The 23,538-nt window shown below is 34.0% G+C and overlaps 1 protein-coding gene across 2 annotated transcripts in view; it reads left to right on the top strand.

Moving 5' to 3' along the window:
• Window positions 1–6,472: 6,472 nt before the first annotated feature.
• Window positions 6,473–23,538, top strand: part of LOC114339911 (beta-glucuronidase) — a 67,216-nt gene continuing 50,150 nt past the window's right edge. The window contains exon 1 of one of the 2 annotated variants that reach the window (XM_028290602.2): window positions 6,473–6,641. The gene's annotated coding sequence lies outside the window, so the exon portion shown is untranslated. Of the gene's footprint in view, window positions 6,642–7,859; window positions 8,020–23,538 lie in introns of those variants that run through there. The other variant, XM_050655674.1, reaches the window with a different exon arrangement.

Raw genomic sequence — 23,538 nt, 5'->3', positions numbered from 1 at the left:
ATCGGTTCTGAGAGGACCACAAAAAATCAAGTGGTGGATGCTAAAAGATGAGAAAGAAGGTCTATTCAGGGAAAGAATAGTAGAGAAAATATGTTGGAACATGAAAGGAAGCCCTACTACAATTTGGAGAAAATGTCCAGTAGTATTAGAGAGACTGCTATTGAAATACTGGAGAAAACGTCAGGAAAAAAGTTTGAGGATAAAGAGACTTGGTGGTGGTCAAACGAAGTTCAAGGAAAAATAAAAGAGAAGGGAAAATTATATAAAAATTGGCAAGAAACCAGATCCAACACAGATCTTCAAAACTATAAGGTCTTTTATGTAAAAGCATATGATAGAGTTCCTCGATAGATTTTGTGGTGTGCATTCAATAAGAAAGGAGTACCTGGTGCATATGTAAAGATTGTGAGGGATATGTATGAGGGAGTAACCACTAGTGTTAGGACAGATATGGGAGAGACTGATAAATTTCATGTGAAAGTAGGATTGCACCAAGGCTCGGTGCTTAGTCCGTATTTATTCTCATTAGTTTTGGACCAGATAACAACGAAACTACAGGGTAACATTCCATGGTGCTTAATGTATGCTGATGATGTCGTGTTAGTAGGAAATAGTGAAAGAGACTTAGAACAAAAACTGGAACAGTGGACACGAGCTCTGGAGGAAAAGGTTTAAAACTTAGTAGGACAACGACAGAGTATTTGGAATGTTCATTTAAAGATGGAGTTACTACAAATAAAATGGTACCTTTGGATGGTGGACTGATTGTAAAAAGCAATAGTTTTAAGTACCTGGGATCGGTATTACAGAGTAATGGAGAAATAGATGGAGATGCACGCAGTAGAATTAGGGCTGGATGGATGAAGTGGAAGGAAGCGAGTGGTGTGTTGTGTGACAGAAAAGTTCCAATGAAGCTGAAAGGAAAATTCTATAAAACAGCCATAAGACCGGCTATGATGTAAGGAACTGAATGTTGGGCAGTGAAAAAAAGAGGAACAACGAACGCATGTGGCGGAGACGTTATTCATCCAATACGAAGAGTAGCTGAAGTGCAGATTCCTGGAAGGAGTAGGAGAGGTGGGCCAAAGAAGACGTGGGGGGAGACGATTAGGCAGGACATGTTGGTAAAGGAGATTAATATTGATATGACCCAGGATAGAATTGTGTGGAGAAATACAATTAGGGAAGCCGACCCCGCATTGGGATAAGGCAAAGAGAATGATGATGATGAATAAGTATAATTGATAATAAGTTAAGAATCGAAAATTATGGTGCAACTTAAGTGATACTTACTGTGACCCTATCTACAAGCTAAGCTGTGCTAATCTGGAGCTTAAGATCTGTTGGTGCAACCAGACATAAATGAATCAAATAATGGAGGCAACCATCTGAATTCATAAGAATGTGTTAAGCAAACAAGAGCGACCGAATGATTTCTGACGACAAACTAGACATATTACAAAGTTAAAGCGGAAATAGGTCCAATTGCACTTTGTATGGTCCAAGGGAAAAAGATGAATTAGATTTTAGAGGGGCTATCAAGAAAAGACAGACGCAGTCATGAAACACCGCCTACCCCGTGGGCGGAAAACGTGAAGAGATTTATGAGAAACTGAGAGTGGAGTTTGGAGAGTAGACAAAGGCTGTGCGATGATCTGTCTCTTCTACTTTCCCTTTATAAGTCATTATGCTCGTTCATTGACGAACTGATACCTCTATGGAAGATTGAGTGTTATTTATTACCTTTAATGTGAGTTGGCCACAACTTCAGTCAGTTAAAAAACATTTATTTTGACCTTTAGCTTTCCACTTCAGTTGTTTGGTTATTTGGTATTACAAAGATATCTTAATAATTTAATTTTATCTGCCTCATTTACATTCTCAATTTTCAGGTATATATTATACTTATAAAGGTATAAAGGTATATTAATAAAGGTTATATTATATCAGGTATTTTAAATAAATGTAGATGCATTTAAAATGATATTGCCAATGTTTATGAGTTGCATTTCCAACTTTATTGGAGGACAGTTAGTAAAAACATCAGTCAGAAAAATCTTAGCGTATCATTTTTTACTGTCAAGGTTGCCATCATTTTATAATTTTTTTAACATATATTGTCAAGTTAGGTACAGTGAGTTTTATATAGTCGAATGAACTATTTTCCACATAGAGTCCTCTTGCATGTTTTTTTTAGTTTGTGGATATATCTAGTGTTTTGGGTTATAACGTCAGTTGTTATCCCTCTGTATATGTAGATTCTTTAGATAATTAAAGAATGAATCCTTTTCTATGTGTTCAGCGAAAAGATCCTTTACAAGATTGCGAGATAGCTGACAGTAAACGTCAAAAACATTACTATAGATTTAGAGACGACAAGAACAAGCCGAAAGTCTAATATAAAAGAAGAAGGAGAAAATACAAAAAAAAAAGATAATAACAGAAGTGTTCCGGTTAAATCGCTTTGAAATTGGCTACGTATAACTTTAGACTTTTTTTCTGAAGTCTTTACCATTAAGTATATCTGGGACCCAGTCTTTACTATACTAGTAACCAGGTCAGTGCATTCACTGATCAAAACATTTGGTATTTTATTTAGTCACGAACTCTTTTCAGATTAATTTTTTTTTATTTTTTTTTTATTTATTAATGCCTCAATCTCAAAGGGTCATTGGCGCAATACAATTAAAAGGTTTACAATTTATTTAGAATACAAGTATGATGTCAAATTTTTCATATCAGTTCCGTCACTTAATATTGCTTGTAAGGTATCTTGTAATTTACATTGAAGTCTCTCCATGCAATAGAGAGGACACTCCAGTAAAATGTGGCGAACACTGAGCACAATATCACATACGTAGCACTGTGGTTTTACTTCACTCTCCAGAAGATGTTTATGCGTGATGGCGGTGTGGCCTATTCTCAGATGAGAGATAATGGTTTGATGTAATCGCTTATTTGGGGTTGATTTCCAAGGTAGTATTGAATGTTTTACTTCTCGCAGTTTGGATGTTGATTGATTCCACTTCGTTTGCCAAGCATTGATTACCCAGTTCTTGATTACAGGTTTTACATCTAGATGTGGAATGCTTCTGATTTATACAGCTTTCGTGCTTAATACTGATAGTTTTGCCAATGAATCTACTTCTTCATTACCAGCAATTCTATGTGATGGAATCCATACAAAGTTGACATTGATATTCATAATTTGCAATTGGTTTAATGCTGATTTAATAAGTACTAGACTTGGATGAAGAGGATGTAGGTCATTAAGGCAGTTACAGAACTTAGGGAATCCGTAATAATGACAGGATTTTTCATGTTATTTTCTACCACAAAATTTATTGCGTTGAGGATCGCGGTTACTCGGCTGTATAAAGGGAAGTTAATTTCGGGAGTTTAATTAATATTTTAGTTTTATTGAACATTAATGCTGCTCCCACTCCCTCCATGGTTTTAGAGGCATCGGTATATATAAGAATATGATTACTGTATGTCTTGAGTTCTTGGAGGGCATATTGATATAATACTTTGGGATGGTTATCTGTTTTTTATGTATGGAGAGTTTGGTATTTATAGTTGGGATAGAGATAGTCCAGGGAGGAACAGTGTTGACAATTGGTAAAAAATACATATCTGGAAATTTGAATTCAAGTTCATTGAAGTATCTATTGACCCTTTTATAAAAAGGAACGTCAAGCCTAGAATGTCTGGTAAAAATATTCTTAAAACGGTCTGCATTTACGTAGTGGTTAACAGGATTCATGGGATTTGCCTGTATTGATGCCGCATATGTTAGGGAAAGTTGTTTTCTTCGAAATTCCATGGGGGCTTCTCCAGCTTCACAATGTAGACTTTCAGTTGGGCTAGTATAAAAGGCACCTAGTATGGTTCTCAAAGCCCTTTTTTGTATTAGATCGAGTTGTTTTATCCAATATGGTTTTGCTGAATCGTAAATAATACTAGCGTAATCGAGTTTGGACCTGATCAATGACTTGTACATAAGAGTCAGTGTTTTACTATCTGCTCCCCACTTGTTGTGCAGTTTCAAATTGTTTTGAAGTAATTCAATAAATATAGAATGCTATAATTTTGACATTAATCCATAAAAATAACAAAAGCTTGACGTACATTCATTAAAAAATGCTGTAATTTTGCCATTCGTTCATAAAACTAACAATAGCTTGACGTTTAGTGAAAAGTTTTGTAAGTTATGTTAATAACAACTAAAGCTGACAGGTGTTTTATGTGCTTTTACATGTTTTACAATAAAGCTGGTTTTTAATGAAAAAGAGCAAATTATTGTTTTAATAATGAGGGGCTACGGTGATAGAAAAATATCTTATAGTAAAGTAGCCAACTTGTTCAATGGTTTGGTTCCCACACCGTTCTCCTATCCACAGTGGCGTAGCTAGCAAGGGTGACACCCGGGGCGGTAATCGATGGTGTCACCCCAAATTCTAAATATACAGATTGTGAAAATCCACGATAATCCGATAAATGTATGTTTTGTATAATAAAAAAAAAATAAGAATTAGGTATAATTAATTAATCAAATTGCACCGAGGTTATTTGGCCTTGTTTGCGTTATTGTTGCTCGCAAGTAATTCTGGATTAATTTTAGTTACTAAAACTTCTCTCACATGAAGCAACCAATACACAAATGGCCATAAACAATTTTAATGCGACCATTAAGTATGGGAGGGATTCCATGAAATCCCATTCTACAACAAATTTTAAAAAGGCCACAGATAACCATTTAGAGGTTGTAATATTGGCCGCTTGTAAATGTCCTCTGAACCTTGGTATTTCTAGCAGCAGACCTGCTTCTAATACTTTTTCATGGTAAAAATCACAAAATGTTGAAACAGCTAATTTCAACTGTTCACTGTTCGTGAAAAGCAAAGTGTGTGTCTGCACAACCTCAAACACTGAAGCCACATCTTGAATGGACTTTGATTTGGTTTCGAGTTCAACATTGGATAGGTCAAACCATTCCAACACATCCTTTTGAAGTTCGGTTTGAAGTGTGAGCCCTGTATCGGTAGCCAACCCACCATTCATTCGTTTTTGACGTCGAAGTCGTTTTTCGGTGGGAATGTCTTCGTCGTCATATCTTTTCATAACAAAATCTATTGCTTCATATATAATATGACCACGTTTTTCTTCAATATAAAGACGAAGTTCTCCTATTTCGGTCGCTGATTGATTAACGGTTATGCCTTTACTTTGCAGTTCAATCGGACAACAATTGATTTCACTTAGTACATCATTCCAAAAGAAAAGATAACAAAGAAATATGAAATTATGGGCCACACCTCTGGTGTCTAAATTTTCTTGTTGATGACATAATTCTTCAATTGCATCAACAACATTATCAAAATGTTCTGCCAATACTTTAACTGCGGCATAGTGAGCACTACAACGCGTTGTGAGTAGTCGCTTACAGATGCTTTACTATGTTTAATAAGCACTTCCCAGCAGCTAGTGGAAACAGAAGAACAACTAAAAATTGCCTCTAGTGTTCTGAAATATGTTACACTAGATGTATTTTGTACAAAAAAGTGCTGGCCACATAAATTAATTAAATGATCAATACATCCAATGAAAATAGCCTTTTTGTTTTTTACTTTAATAATGGCTTGTATTCCTCCATGTATGCTGCTCATAACCATAACCCCTGTATTATCGTATCTCTGTGAACGGTACTTCACAACATCTAAATCATCAATTTCAAGCTTCTTGACAATTTTGTTACTTAGATCAACTACATTTTTGCTTTTAACGTAAAAAATCCAAAAATGCCTCTTTGACCTCGACTTTTCTCGATTTCGTGTGTTCACAAAATAATATCGAATTGTATTTTGATTGTAAAGTAAGTAAAGTTACAAATTAACGATTCATGATTTTGTGATCGTGTCTCTCGGGTGTCACCCCCGACCGGGTGACACCCGGGGCGGACCGCCCCCTCCGCCCCACCCTAGCTACGCCACTGCCTATCCATAAGGTGACAAGGTGTATCCATGTTTTTGTATAGTTCGGGACATCCATTTAGAGATAATTAGACATTTCCAGACATTTAGCCCAATCTGTATAATTGTTTTTTCGAGATTTGGAAAATCGGAGAACTTGGGATACAAACATTTCTTTTATGTATTTATTACAATATTTATCAATCAATCAACTATTGTTATCTACTTCATATTTGTGGAAAATTGCATTACCTGATCTGCTAACTATCTGGTTTTTTATACATAGCACAATAATCACTAACAATACTAATTTATTAACAATAAAAATTGATTATTGGTAATTTCTGATAACCTTGTCGTTGCAACACAAACACCCGCAAATTGTTGATGTTAACTGAAAACAAAAATTTAGTTGACAAAATAGAACTCTTCTAAAGCTTTAAGCCTGTCCTGCAATTTCCAGTAGTAAATTTATAGTGATAAATAGCTCTGCTTGTTCTCTTTCGATTTCCAGGCCTGTAGTAAGATTTATTCGTTTTGTTTGGTTAGTTGTCTCCTAAACTTGGTGTTGTGTGGATCTCGATCTTGTATGTGAGAGACTATTAGACGGTGTGACTGAATCGATGTGTTGTAGTAGTGTGGCTTTAATAAGGAGATTCCTCACTAAAGGTAACTTTGATTTATTTTACAATGTTTTTACGTATGTACATAATAATAATATAAACAATTTAAATTTTTAAACAGAAAAAACATGATTTTAAGTGATTGCTTATTGAAATTTATTCAGCGGATACAAGATTTTGTTGTTAGAATATTTACATATCAGAGAAGAAAGTTTTGTGAAAAAAAAGATATGTGATTGCCGAACAAGGGCGGATCCAGGGAGGGGGCCATGGCCCCCTCCGAGAATTTAAAAAAATATAAATTTAAATAGTGGCAGTTCTTCTTAGTTTCAAACACATATAATATGTATAAAACAGGTGATAAATATATTTTCTGGATTAGAATTGAACAAAAGCAGCAACAGAAGCTTCAAGAATGACATAGGATGTTTTATAAATCAAAATATAGATAAGTGCCAATTGTTAGAACGATCTTGGCAGCCATCAAAATCCTATCAATTTCCATATTCTATACAGACAAAGAATAAAAAAGAAATGAAGCGTTACTTGGATCACCAGAACTTACAACAAAGGAGTTGGTTGGTATTTTCGAACAGTCAAAAGGGATTGTTTTACAAGTATTGAATTTTATTTTTCTAATGAAAAATATGGTCATAATAAAGGGATTACAGTCGAAAGGGATTACTGTCATGAAACCTTTAACATCTTTCGCCAAACTCATGGGCAAAGACGGAGCCATACAAATCCATGAAAAAACATCATATCACAAGGAGTGCGTTGAGGTTTAGGTGGATTTTCTACAAAGTTATCACAACCCGCAAAAGTCAGTCAAACGAGAAAAACTCTCAAAGTCCTAAACAGATACAAGAAAATAAAGAAAGACTACGACCAATAGTAGAGTCTATAGTGTTCTTAGGTCGACAAAATATTCCTCTATAAGGCTGTCGTGATGATGGTCTTCTTCTTCTGGACGAAGATGCTGGACCTAGCAATGAGGGGAATTGTTAAGATTTAAAATTTCATCAGGAGATAAGACTCTTCAACGACACCTATTCACAGCAACATACATTAGTAACACCAGTCAAAATCAATAATTAATAACATGTTGTGGTGAAGAAATAATTGAACAAAACATGAATCAGGTTCAAAGTGCAAATTATTACTCTGTCATATTTGACGAAATAGCCGACGTATCCCACGTAGAATAGCTTTATCTAAATTTGAAATACATACACAATAACAACATTCGTGAAAACTTTGTCAAGTTAATTGACGCGTATGAGAACATAAAAACAATTATTAGTGAAAATCAAGAAAGAGGGCAATAACAAGGCCTGACAGAGTGACATGAGAAGCATTGGAAAAAATAGTATTAAACTTGTTGAAAGAACTGCACTTGGATCCGAAAAAATGTAGATGAATCGGTAACAACTTTAGTAATACTTTAATAACGATAACTTTTGAATGTCTTTATAGAACTCAAACGTGTGTAAAAAGTGCCTTCAAACTCATCATTTTAACCGTAATTTTTTAAAATTACCCCCTGGCCCCCCGGTACACCTTCCCAAACAAAGTTCATGGCCCCTCCCGAAAATCGGTCCTAGACTCGTCCTTGTTGCCGAACAGTTTCTTATAAAAGTGAGTGAGCATTCTTTCAATTTGTTGTCAATATGTCAATCATTTCAGTAATGCACGGTAAATTATTTGCCTCATGTTTGGTATTAAGTTAAGGTCTTTTTCTTCTTCTGTAAGTGCCGTCTCCCAATCGGAGGTTGGATATCATCATCACTATCTTTACTCTATCTACTGCTGCTCTGAAGAGTTCTACAGAACTGCATTTAAGCCAGTCGAGTCCTTTAAATTCTCCAACCACACTCTCCTTCTTCCTATACTTCTTCCTATTCTTATCTTTCTCTGTATTATCAATAATAACATTTCATATCGCTGTCCCCTCATTACCTGCCCCAATTGTATCTTTCTTAATTTTATTGTGATTATTATTTTGTATCCTTTGCTCATTTCTCGCAATACTTGTGTTCAATTTCTTCTATGTCTATGTAGTGTAGGAAACAAAAGTTGAACCTTGCAAAATGGACACAAGTCCGGTTTTATTTTTTTTCTGGTATATCAAGGGGTGCTTAGTATAAGACTAACTTTTTCTGAAAAAATTTCGCCCCGGAACCTCCCTTTTAACCCCTTTAAAGGGGGTAATTTGTGGTTTTTGCAGAACGTAGCCCTTCCTATACCTTTTACAAAAAATTTCTTTTATAGAAATATGAAGAGGACTATATTTTCTACGATTTATTTCCGACAGCATCTCTCTATCATCCACCGTTTAGCGAGGGTGGCGCCCTAAAGTTGACAAATTTTTAAAAAAGATGTTTTTAAAAAATATATATTTTTCCCTAACTGTAACGGAAATTAAGAAGAAATCCTGCGGCAATTATTCAAAAATAATTGACTGATTTTTTGGTATAGGTTTCACTTAAGGGTAATTGCCCTTTTTTTAATTACAGGGTGTTACATTTTAAAAAACCTCTTTTTATACCATCTGAACCGTTTATGCTAGAGTAAAAAGACTTTCAGCGATTACCCATGTATTGATGCTATTTACAAAATTGTATAATGCACCCCCATTTTTTCCCCGGAACCACCCAAAAAAAAAGAAGAATTAATAAATAAATTGATTTTCTTGGAATCCTTCACACACAATACCCTTTATTAATATGCTTCATATATCATTTTGTGCACGTTATTATTACCCATGCATGGACACCAAAAGCGATTTCCTAGTGCAACCCCTGTAGCAAATAAAAATAAATAAATTGGGGGGTTGAAATTTTTTTTTGTTTTTTGCTTTTTGATTCATATGGGCATATGCTTCATCAATAGTGCTTTTCAAAAATATATATTGTTATTGCAACATCTCTGCGGAAACCACCCCTATCCTTGAAAATATACTGCAGAAACTACCCCTATCCCTTGGCGAGCATGTTTTTACGATTTTCTCATTACCCATGTATTCTTTTTAAACAAAACTTATACAAGGTTAAAGACCACTATTTACTCTAAAAATTATGTCCTATTCATTTTTTTGTATAAGCAACCGTTACGGCACAGTGGCGCCGTAAACCTCATATATGCTTTGGCGGGCTCCAGCTTTTGTTTTTTTTTCGTCATCTGTTCGTTTTATTGATAAAGTACTTACGTAAAATAAAACAACACAGTGTAACCTACAAATTATGACTTATGCACATTTTACATTCTTTGCTCCCCAAAACCACAGTGGTGGCCCAAAATAAATTTTTGCATATTTTCGCCACCTACATTTTATTGCATTAATGCTACCTTAATAGCACAATATTTACCCTTAGGTGGTCGCTAAGCAGTGGCGGATCCAGGGAGGGGTGATGGGGGTGATCACCTCCCCCCTCTCAAACCAAGTGATATTATATTCAAAGATTATAAAAATATTCATTTATTTTTATAGAAATTTAACCAATTGGCACCCCCCCCTTTACGATGCTGGATCCGCCACTGTCGCTAAAGCATAAAAAGTCATTCTTATAAAAATAATATTAATATAAGTATTTGTATAAAAATAAATGAATATTTTTATAATCTTCAAATATAATATCACTTGGTTCCAGAGGGATGGGGGTGATCGCCCCCATCACCCCTCCCTGGATCCGCCACTGCTTAGCGACCACTTAGGGGTGAATATTGTGCTATTAAGGTATATAAGGTGCATTAACGCAATAAAATGCGTGCAGGTGGCGAAAATATGAAAAAATTTATTTTGGGCCACCACTGTGGCTTTGGGGAGCAAAGAATGTAAAATGTGCATATGTCATGATTTGTAGGTTACACTGTGTTGTTTTATTTTACATAAGTACTTTATCAATAAAACGAACAGATGACGAAAAAAAAAACAAAAACTGGAGCCCGCCAAAGCATATATGAGGTTTACGGCGCCACTGTGCCGTAACGGTTGCTTAAACGAAAAAAATTAATAGGACCTAATTTTAGAGTAAATAGTGGTCTTTAACATTGTATAAGTTTTGTTTAAAAAAAAATGAATAGGTAATGAGAAAATCGTAAAAACATGCCCGCCAAGGTATAGGGGTAGTTTCTGCAGTATATTTTCAAGGACAGGGGTGGTTTCCGCAGGGATGTTGCAATAACCATATATATTTTTGAAAAGCACTATTGATGAAGCATATGCCCATATGGATCAAAAAGCAAAAAACAAAAAAAACTTTTCAACCCCCCATTTTATTTATTTTTGTTTGTCTACAGTGGTTGCACTAGGAAATCGCTTTTAGTGTCCATGCATGGGTAATAATAACGTGCACAAAATGATATATGAAGCATATTAATGAAGGGCATTGTGTGTGAAGGATTCCAAGAAAATCACTTTATTTATTAATTCTTCTTTTTTTTGGGGTGGTTTTGGGGAAAAAATGGGGGTGCATTATACAAATTTGTAAATAACACCAGTACATGGGTAATCTCTGAAAGTCTTTTTACTCTAGCATAAACGGTTCAGATGGTATAAAAAGAGGTTTTTTAAAATGTAACACCCTGTTATTAAAAAAAGGGCAATTACCTTTAAGTGAAACCTATACCAAAAAATCAATCATCTATTTGTGAATAATTTCCGCAGAATTTCTTTTTAATTTCCGTTACCGTTAGGGAAAAATATATTTTTTTAAAAACATCTTTCTTAAAAACTTGTCAAATTTGGGGCGCCACCCTTGCTAAACGGTGAATGATAGAGAGATGCTGTCAGAAATTAATCGTAGAAAATATAGTCCTCTTCATATTTCTATAAAAGAAATTTTTTGTAAAAGGTACAGGAAGGGCTACGTTCCGCAAAAACCACAAATTACCCCTTTAAAGGGGTGAAAAGGGGGGTTCCGGGGCGAAATTTTGTCAGAAAAAGTTAGTCTTATAATAAGCACCCCTTGATATGCCAGAAAAAAAATAAAACCGGACTTGTGTCCATTTTGCAAGGTTCAACCTCTGTTTCCTACACTAATGCTATTCCAGGCATTGAAGCATCCTTCCGTATCACTATATTTCAAATGAGTGTTGCTTATTTATGTATTCTTGTATTTGCATTTATCAACCTTTTCTATCGGTACATCTTCCAGATGTATGTTTATTTGTACATTCTTTTTCTTTGTTATTCATCATTCAGCCTCAAAAGTCCACTGCTGAACATAGGTCTCCTGCCCTCGTTTCCAACCCCATCTATCCTGCGCCGCTCTCATCCAGTTTTTATTTACCTTCCTTAAGTCGTCAGTCCATCTTGTAGGCGGTCGTCCGACGCTTCTCTTGGCCTCCATTCCAATAACCTCTTCGTCCATCGCCCATCTGTCATTCTGGCTATGTGTCCTGCCCATCTCTACTTCAACCTGGCTATCCTCTCGATGGCGTCAGTCACCTTTGTTCTTCTCCTGATTTCTTCGTTTCTGATTTTGTCTCGCAGAGTTATTCCTAACATTGACCGCTCCATTCTTCTCTGCGTGACTCTTAGTTTGGTAGCCGAGGCTTCAGTTAAGAAGACTTTCTGATCCGTACGTCAAGACTGGGAGGACGCACTGATCGAATACCTTTCTCTCTAGGCATTTGGACAACTCACTTTTAAAAGTTTCTCTCAGTTTTCCAAATGCTGCCCACCCAAGACCTATTCTTCTCTTCAGTTCATGAGTCTGGTTATCCCTGCCAATCGTAATTTCATGTCCCAGGTATTTATATCTATCTACGAGTTCTATTTCCTTCCCACCAATACTGATGTTCTGGTTGGGTACCAAATTTGTCGTTATTTGTGTTTTCGAGACGTTTATATTTAAACCTACATTTTCTGTAGCGACAACGAATTCTTGTAGCATCTCTCTTGCCATTCCTAGATCCTCAGCTACTATGACTATATCATCGGCGAAACGTAAGTTGTTTAGGTCTTTGTTATTACACATTACCATATATTTAGTCTTTCTTGTATTCAATTTTTAGTCTACATTTTCCATAGAAAGCTTTTTTTTCATCAAAATATTCTTGCTATATCTAAATATTTCTTTAGACCAGAATTTTGTATACTATTTTGCAGATTCCTGTTTTTTTTTATGAATTAAAAACTTGTTTCTGAGTCCGTCCCTTCTAATTGAGTATTGTGTGTTTTTTATTATACTTTTTTTTATTGATTTTTAATAAGTCTAAACAGACGATGTAAACTTAATGGGACTAATGATGCCATAGGCATCACAGAACTTTATGAGGAGCTTGAAGAAAATGCGAAAGAAATAGGGCTAGCAGTCAACGTAGATAAAACTAAAGCCCTAATGCAAGCAAGGAAATAAAGAAACTTGCAGAATTTGACAATAGACGACGCAATTATTTATGTAGTACAACAGCTTACCCATGCCTGGGCGTTATATAGTGATGTTGATTATAGTTACTTTCGAGTATTCGTTACAAATCGTTACTTTTGTCATTTACAGTATTCGTTACTTTGATTACTATGATTACTTTTGTTACTTTTATATTTGAGTACCGGTAATCATATCGAGAACCGTATTTCTCAGTAGGTAGGTATTTTGCATAGGTATTCCGATATAACAACGACTTTCACCGATGTGTTTAAGGGATAAAAATTATTTGATTACTGTGATTACTTTTGTAAGTTTGTATTTGTATACTGGTAATCATATCGAGAATCGTATTTCTCAGTAGGTAGGTTGGTATTTTGTATAGGTATTCCGATATAACAAAGACCTTCACAGATCTGTTTTTACTTGCTGGGATACGATTGGTAGAAAGTAATCAAGTGTACTGGTTTTAGATACAATAGTCGTTACTCACTCTGATACGATTGGTACGAAGTAACGAAGTAATCAGAGTAATCAAAGTAATCAAAGTAATCAAAGTAGATACAATAGTCGTTACTCGCTCTGATATGATTGATACGAAGTAACGAAGTAACGATTTGCCTCTCTGTATAGTAATCGTTACTTTCGGTATTCGTAAGTAACGAGTACTTTGTAACGAATAGATACTTTTTCAACATCTCTACTGGCCGTACCTACAGATAACTGAGGACGGCAGCGAGGAGGAGGAAATATCATCATCAATGGTGCTACAGCCCTATGAAAGAGCCTCAACCTTCCTAAGTCTATTACGCCAGTCAGTTCTATTCATTGCCAACCGTTGCCAGTTTGCTGCGCTTATTTTTCTCCCATCCTCATCCACACCATCCTTCTATCTGAGTTTTGGCCTACCCCTATTCTACTTTCCACAGGTTGTGACATAAGGATTCTTCTAGGAGGGTTGTTCTGCTGTGATCTTGCTAGATGTCCTACCCATCTTAGTCTTCCTATTCTTATAAGAGATACTACGTCTTTACCACCAAATTTTTGTTTAAATCTGTGGTATACCTCGTAGTTGTACCTCCTCCTCCAAACACCCTTTTCACAGATACCATCGAATATTCCTGAGGATACTTCGTTCAAATATAAGCAGAAGGTTTTCATCTGCCTTGGAGATGGTCCATGTCTCCGATCTATATGTCAACACTGGTTGTATAAGGGTTTTGTATATGGTTATTTTTGTTTTTTGGCTTAAGTTTCTGCTTCTCATATGTCTACTCAGTCCAAAATAGCATTTGTTCGCTAGGATTATCCTTCGCTTGATTTCTTCCGTTATGACGTTCTCCTTGGTGATCAGGGAGCTCAAGTATGTGAATTTGTCCACCACTTCAAAAGTAGAGTTATCAACCGTGAATTGGTGACCGATGTTTCTGGCTCTATTGTTGTGCGGGCAACTAGGTCCACGTCATCTGCATATCCCTGTCAGGCCTGAATTTTTTTTGCGTGAAAATGAAGTTTCCCTTTAAATAAATACGTTTTACGGTATCTAAAAAAGGTGTAAAAATGAAGAAAAAAAATCATTGTTTGCATCTGTCACAAATGACATGTCACGTTCGTGCGCTCTCGGCTTATGTTCTATGAATGCAGGATCGTAAGTGTATGAAAAAAAGAATGTGTGTGTACTTTGTACGCACGTAAGAAGTTATACTTCTATTATATGATTATATGATTATAAACGAAATTAATATACTTTTTATTTATATTTTATTTAAATATTAAATTAATTTATACTTACTACTTCTCAAACATTTTTATTAAAACAGTGCCAAAAATTAAAATAATAAAAAAATAAAACACACACAAACACATTAAAAATACCACAAATGATTTCTGAACATTAATTGTCGGAAAATTTTTTAACTAAATACGTATTTTCTGAAAATAAAATTATATAATAAATATACTTACAATCATAAAATGTATAAAAAAAAATAAAAAAAATAAAAGTTTCTATTGGGATTCGAACCAACTTACCACGCGGCTGGTATTTGCGTTTTCACTCGCATTAAAATTTCGCCACAGAGACAGCTTGTCATTACGTGCGAAGATCGTCTAACTAAACAGATTACCCTTTTGACATTTTTAACTTATGTAAATCAAATTATTTTGATTTTGAATTGAAATGATTTAGAATTGAAAAAATACAACAAAACATAGAGTAAGAAGAATCAAATTATGTAAATAAAAGTATTACATACTACTTATGTATTTTGGTAGGTTCAAGGTAGGTATCGGAGCCCGTATAACGACTAATAAGTTTCGCAATCACTTGCGTCGTGCAAAGTGGCTATGCTCAAATATCATAACAAAATTTGATCAACTATTTATAACACTTACCAGTGAAAGATTCTTTAGCTTTGAATAAGCGAGATCTGAGGCAGGCATACTAGTCACAGTTTGATGAGCTTTCACATTGGCATGCAACAATCATCTCTTCTATGTAAATAAGTCCAAAAATATAATATGAAAACTATTTAAAAAGGCAGTATAACCATTAACTAACTTTTTGTTTGTTGTTTCTCTTCCTACAAATTTTAAAACGCAACAAGAATACATTATAATCAAACACAGTCCCACAGCTGTGCCACAGCTGCCATATTGGATAATTTTTGTCATGTCATTTGAACATCCAATCAGAACAAAGTTATAATGCGCATGCGCCCGGTCGCTAGGTTTTCCCATATAAAATTTCACCGTCATTACGCCCGTAAAGAAGTATAACTTCAAAAATTCATTTTTATTAAACGTAAAACACCATTAGGGCCAAATAAAAATTATTTTTTAATTGTTTAATATGCTATATTACATACTAACTAAAATAGAACAAAAATTTTTTGCTGAAATGTCATGTTTTTCCATTGCCTCTTTGCTGAAGAAGAGCTCGTTGAAGGAACAGGTTCTTAATCCAATACAGGTTCTTCATCTAATACAGTTTCTTCAATATCCTTGTCATCGGTGTTATTTTTAAACATTTGAACGTCAAAAGCAACATCATTTTCGCCATCTTAATCTTCTATTTGGGACTAGTTACCATCATTTAACACCTCTAGAGCCAAATCGTGGGTGAGAGGCACACCTGTAATTAAAAAAAAATACTTTTATCATTAAAATAGAGAAAAATTAATAAAAAGTCAAACCAATAAATATTTAGTATTTTTAATTTACTGCTATTGAAAATTGAACGTATGACGGCAACTCACTATCGTGATATTCAAATATTACGGGACAAGATCTCTACAAACAAACCAATAATTTCTTAAATCTTGTTTATTATCTTGAAGTTGAAACTTTATCTATACCACAACCCCGTTACAATAAGCAAAAAACAAAATATCTTTTACTTACCTTTACCGGTTTTGTCGTCAAAATACACAGCCATCTTTATACGGTATTCTATTGCAAACTAAGCGCGAATTCGTTAAATAATTTCAGTTACTCTTATTATTTCATTCATAGGAGATTCTGACCAATAGAAAGCTACAGAAATCTAAATTAAATTGATAATTTTTGATAATTGCCCGTCGTCAAGTATATTACGTCAGATGCCCTTCGTTGCTACGAAAAAATACATTCAGTGACATTAATGACAATTAATGTTTTAAAAATTATAAAAGTGATGACTTTCAATCGTCAAATATTTATAAAAACTTTGTGTTTAATTATACTAATTTGTACTTACATAAATAAATTACAATAAAATTTTGGTTTTGAATAGTTTTATTCATGAAATAATCGCAACAAATTCCACTCGATCTCTAAAATTAATATAGAATTTTAGAGCTCTTGTGCAATTACTACTGATAATACACGATAGACACAACATATTGATATCATCTTTCCTAGTAAAAATATGTTTATTTGGATATTGATACTCACATAAACATGAGCTCACGATCGTGTCAGGCGGTCACGAAAGGGATATGACAAAATTTGGGATAATTTGTTAAAAATATTTCCCTATAGGAGGAGGAAATATGGAGAAGGATAATGACAAAGACATCCAAAAGGAAGTGAACTTCAAAGTATATAAAACCATCATACCACCAATAGCAATATAATATATTATTCTATTATAGCGTAGAAACGTGGATCATGATAGAAAAGACAATAAACCTTATCAATACCTTCGAAACAAATATATTGAAAGAGATATTGAGACACATCTCCCACAATAATATATGGAGAATAAGACTGTGCTGGGCAGGTCACCTTATAAGAATGGATATTAACAGAACATCTAGTAGAACGCTTAGTGGAACTATGTTGGGACGTCGGCCAATAGGAAGGCCAAGGAAGAGGTGGATGGGCGAAGTTATGGATCGATACTATCGAGATATTGAGGGTGGATAACTGGAGGGAAGCAGCCAGGAAAATAGAGGCTTGGAGGCGGATACTGGGGGAGTCCAGTGCTCAACTTGGGCTGTAGCTTCTTAGTAGAGAGATAGTGTGTGTTATTTTGTGCCTTAGCGTATTTCTTTTTATTATTTACGATATTTTGATATTAACGGTAGAAATATTTCCACGCTGTATATTATTATATTGCGTCATTTGTAATATTCATCACATTGTAAAATATGAAAACCACACAATTATACTTTTAGTATTTACCATAATAACTTAATTAAAATTTTACTCGTTGTAAGCTATAAAATCAACTTTAGTATAAACAAAAAAATGTGAAAATTTATAAACATTTCCGTCACATAACTCGTTGCGTTGTGTTCATAAAAATTCGTTAAATATTGCATAAATATTAAAATTTTAAAATTTATTTTTTTTATAAATCAAATAAAGTCACCATTATTATCTTTGCCATAGTCTAAGATCCGAATAGGAGGTCGAAATGTACCCAACGAAAATATTTCTTTTATAAATTCGCAAAAGTGTGTGTGTTATTGCGTTGCCGCTCCTGCAATACTTAGATCAGATTTATCGATGGATTCTTATGTAGTTTTTTCTTCTGAATCCAAATCAGAAAACAGCATTTCGATATTTCTAACCGTCTTCGAGATAATCGACTTCAAAGTCTAAAATGTGACGTCAAAATCGTTTTATTCTCTGCCGACGCACTACACGTCCAGCTGAAATCGTTGCTATTGAGTAGGCTAGTTTTTTAATCTCAATTTGTTAAGCAAAGCATAGGTTATTTACATTTGAGTTTTGACACTTCGTGAATGTCAAACTAAATTTTAAATTAAGTATTAATAAAACATCAATGGCATTTGATAGTGAATTTAATTATTATATAAAATAAATAAGATGTTCAAAAATACAATTTGAGTATATTTTAAAAGCAATAATTAGGTATTTATTAACAGCTTTAAAAAGGTTTATACGAGTACACGGCCTTCCCTTTATGATAATAAATGGACTGTTCCATTTGCTATGAAATTAAAATATAGTCGGCTAAGGTAATGTTTTTGTTTTTGCGAATTTTGCCAAAATTGACAAAATTATTAATTATTCAGTAATTATTAACTAATTAGTAATTATTTTTTTTGTCAGATTGGCAAAATTATTGACTAAAATCACTAACCAATTGTGTCTGAGTTTAGCGAACCGACAATATATGAAATAATATTGTTTGGTATAAAAAATTATGGTCTGATATGTGCAATTACATCTTTCTAATAGAAAAAAATACTTGAAAATTTTTCTCAAATTATGGATACCAACAACATTTTCATTTATAACTGTTTTATTTTTAATTTGACGAAGAAAAGTTATTCTTCATAAAAACCTCTTTATGTTATTGAAGCCTCTATACTCTGGGTATAGAGATTTTTGAAGAAAAGAATGACGAAATATGGGGAAAATAGGAGAGAAGAGACTTAAGACAAAAATGACGAGGGGTTTAGCTCAGAAGGACAAATTAAATGGGCAGAGAGACACTAAATCTCAAGTGGGTATTCGGGCTAGCTTCTATACACCGAATATTGGCTTTAGAGATATAAAAAGGAAAGATTTGATAATGAAATGATAGTAATTAGGAAGAAAATGAGACCTGTTAATACAGAACTTAATACAACTAGGTAAGACCACTGGAGAGATCGAGACATAAGGGACGATAAAGAGAGAAGAAAATGGGCGCCAAGAAAATGACCTTCGATCACTCTCCCAGGTTTCTTACACTGCTGTCAAATATTAAATATATTAAATTTATAGGTAAATGTAAATCTAAAAGAAATAAGAGTAACTGATATGCAAAATAAACATTTATTAAAAATAACTACTAGATTTTTAACAACCTCTGAGTTAGACAAAGCATATACAGTAAAACCTCGATATAACGGACTAATTGGGGGGACGGGGTGTCCGTTAACGCCGAAAGTCCGTTATATAAAAATAGGTTTAAAATAAATAAAATAACTTCTTTTTTGAAAATATGTGCACAGTATTTAAATATAAATAAAAAACACAAACAAAATTCTATTTAATTATATTCAGAAATTCGTCGTGAAGTGACGTTGTTTGATATCGACACGCTTGCTTTCGGTAATCCTGCTTTGAAAAAATCAAGTTTTGTTTGCACTTTTTCAAGTTTGCTGTTTTTTTTATAATTATCTCTCTAAAATTACGAAATTGCGTATAATATAGTTGAACTTCGTTGTCTGAATAATCAATAAATGTCATTAGATCGTTAAGATGCGATCTTACCTCTGAGAACTTAATTTTTTGCAGTGTTGTTTTGCCTTCTTTGCTATCTTCACTTCCATCCTCATGTTTTAGGTTCATAATTTCATTTGCTATTTCACTTTCAGTCGTGATATTATACCCAGGCAGGGACACCTTCATCTACTTCCAGCCATTGTAAAATAAAACATCTCAGCTACCTACTTCTTCTCCGGCATTATTAGACATGTATTGTCTTACAGAAATCAGAATTTCCAACCCTTCTAATCTTATGTTTGCATCTTGGCCAACAGACAATTTTTTTTACTAGATATTCGTTTGGTTTACAAAATTATTCCCTGATTCATGGGTTGAATATGCGATGTTGTATTTTTGGCAAAAACATACAACTAAAGTTTCTAGGTCTGTGTAGCATTTGGGGTCCACGGGAACCCCGTTGGTATTCAATGTATCTTGGTATGTGACAGGTTAAGCATGTATCATATCAACAGGACGTTTTTAATTTTTTTACATTTGACCGGATTTTTCGTCCGTTTTATCCGAAGTCCGTTATATAGAGGTCCGTTCTATCGAGGTTTTACTGTACTGTGACTCTAACATGACAAAAGTTATACAAAAGGTATACATAACAAAAGTTATATCTAAGATAACAACAATAATGTTACCTGTTACAAAATTTACATAAGTACCTCTTACTTACATATAGGGTACAACTCACACGAGTCCTCTTTACCAAATGGTTATAACAATACATTCATATATAAAAAATATGAATTTCGATCAAAAGTAAACTAGCTTTAAAGTTCATAACATTTAAATTAGAATGATATAATTGCACATTAAAACATAACTATTAATTCTAAACCACTTTTCATAATAGCAATTTTCCATATTATGAATTAAAATACTAGGTCTGGATCCCGCGTATGAAAAAAAAATTTGATTAATAGCAAGCTGAAAATTTGTTAATAGCTTAAAGTTGTCTAGTCGGGTAAACTTTGATATATGGCAACATTGAAACAGGGTCAGTTTTAATTGTGGAACAGGTTAAAAATTTGGAACGGTCAGACCACGAAAACAGCACATGTATTTTGTCCGACAGAACAGACTTAAACTCTCCGAACAGAGATTAAACTCTCATGCAAAAATCAGACTGCTATTTATCACCAAATGGGCGTTTTAATGAAATGGAACACGTAGAATATGTCAAATGACAGGAATTATGACAGGTGATAAATAGCAGTCTGATTTTTGCATGAGAGTTTAATCTCTGTTCGGAGAGTTTAAGTCTGTTCTGTCGGACAAAATAAATGTGCCGTTTTCGTGGTCTGACCGTTCCAAATTTTTAACCTGTTCCACAATTAAAACTTCCCCTGTTCCAGTGTTCCCATATATCAAAGTTTGTCCGACTAGACACCCTTAAGCTGTTAACAAATTTTCAACTTGCTATTAATCAACTTTTTTTTCATACGCGGGATCCAGACCTATACGTAAATAAACAAAGTTTTCGTTATAATAATGCTCGCATTTTCAACTTGTTTTTATTAAATTTCATACATAGAGAAACACGACCAGCAAAGGTTGCCTATCAAAATCGTGTCGTAGCTATCCTAAGGGGGGGTAGCGTAGGGGTTTAAATCAACATTTCAAGCACAATTTTGTGAATTTTTTTTAAAGTATGATAAAATTATTTTATTTTTAAATCAAATTACCGTATTCAGTATAATTCCAAGAATACTCAAAAAAAATTCAAAAAAAAATATTGAAAAATAAGCCAACGGTGGCCAATTTTTAAAGACACCTCGAAAAAAAAAGGATTTTGCAGTGGACATGCGAACTTATATTGGATCATGGCAAACAAAAAATTCAAAATGATTTTATTAGCTTATATTATGTTTATCGAGATAACTCTGTCGAGTTTTTTAGTTATAACGATTTTTGACTTTTTGGTATCACTCAGAAATCAAAACAACGAAATTTTTTGCACAAAAAGGGTAAAAATCAACATATTTATTATTGTTAAATAAAAAATAAGCATAAAACAAAAAAATATTTCGACAGCGTTACCTCAAGGGATGTTGTTCTGAAGCTATTTTCTGGTGGCATTTTTGCAATGAACTAGTTTTGATGGGAAATAAGCCACAATTTTACTAAAAAAATAATTTTATTCACGTTTCGACTCCCAAATCGGGTGCCGTTTTCAAAATACAAAGATATTAATAGTTTTTGTATTAATAAAAATTAATATTAAATATTGTAAAAAATTAATATTAAATATTGTAAAAATATTAATATTTTTTGTATTTTGACAACGCGTCGAAACGTGAATAAAATCATTTTTTTAGTAAAATTGTGGCTTATTTCCCATCAAAACTAGTTAACCTCAAGGAATGTCTAAATAAAATATATACAAAATTCCAGGTGGGTCGGTTAACTAGTTTTTGAGTTACGATGTCTACAGCCTTTGAAAACAGCAGTTTTGTGGAAAAAGCGTTTAAAGTATTGTCAACTTTTATTTTCAATTTCTTTTTTGTCTGTCAAATCGTAAAATGATGCACACCGGAATATCTTTTTGAATCGCGGAGTAATTTATAAAAGAACATGAGAACAGCTGTTGACTGTTATTCATTACGTTCAAGCGTGCTGACGCAAACCTGCTGCAAAGCGAGTCGAAGATAAGGATATTCAACACTATCTCCCTACCTTCGACTCCCTTTGCAGCATCTTCGCGCCAGCGCGTTTGAGCCTAGTGGGAAACGGTCAACAGCTGTTCGTGTGTAAATTACCCCGCGATTCAAAAACATATTCCGGTGTGCATCACTTTCCGATTTGACAGACAAAAATGAAATTGAAAATAAAAGTTGACAATACTTTAAAAGCGTTTTTCTCAAAACTGCTTTTTTCAAACCTGTAGACATTGCAACTCAAAAACTACTTGATGAACTCACCTGGAATTTTGTACATATTTTTTTAGACATACCTTGAGGTAACACTGCCGATATATTTTTTGTTTTATGCTTATATTTTGTTTAACAATAATAAATATGTTGATTTTAACCCTTTTTTTTTCTGTAAAAAATTCGTTGTTTTGACTTCTGAGTGATACTAAAAAGTCAAAGATCATTAAAACTAAAAGAAACTTGACAGCGTTACCCCGAGAATGTGCTTAAAATGTTGATTTCAACCCCTACGTCCCCCCCTTAAGGATATCTATGACACGATTTTGATAGGCAACTCATGCTGGTCGTGTTTGTCTATGTATGAAATTTAATAAAAAAAAATGTTTCATCCGGCAAGCAGATGGGTACATTTCGACCTCCTATTCGGATCTCGTACTACCATTATCCCTATGCAAGGTTTTCGGTCTCGGTTTTCTTTCGTAATTGCATTTCTCGATAAGTTTCTATCTTGAGTCATATGAACATCAATCCGCTTTACCGACATATCCTGCCTAAGCGTCTCTTCCAGGTCTTCTTTGGTTTTCCTTTTCTACTTCTTCCAGGAACCAGCAGTTCAGCAATTCTTCGTATTTGGTGATTAACGTCTTGACGTTGAACACGACCAAACTATCTTATTCCATGCTCGCGTTTCCATTTTGGCATCTTCATTTTGGCATCAATTGGTGCCACACCTAGACTTCCCCTAATATACTCATTTATAATTTTATCCTTCTTTGTCACTCCACTCATCCATCTTAGCATTCTCATTTCCACATGCATTCGTTGTTCATCTTTCTTTTTAACTGCCCAATATTCAGTTCCGTACCTCATGGCCTGTCTTGTGGCTGTTTTATAGAATTGTTGAATAATAACTCAAATAAAATATTAGACGGAATTTAAAAATATCAAGACTGTGTAAGGAATTGCAGGGGCTTTCAAACTA

This window comes from Diabrotica virgifera, chromosome 7 (assembly GCF_917563875.1).
Source record: "Diabrotica virgifera virgifera chromosome 7, PGI_DIABVI_V3a".
Taxonomy (NCBI): domain Eukaryota; kingdom Metazoa; phylum Arthropoda; class Insecta; order Coleoptera; family Chrysomelidae; genus Diabrotica; species Diabrotica virgifera.
Note: the sequence above shows the minus strand (reverse complement) of the source record. Positions and strands in the feature narration are given on the sequence as shown.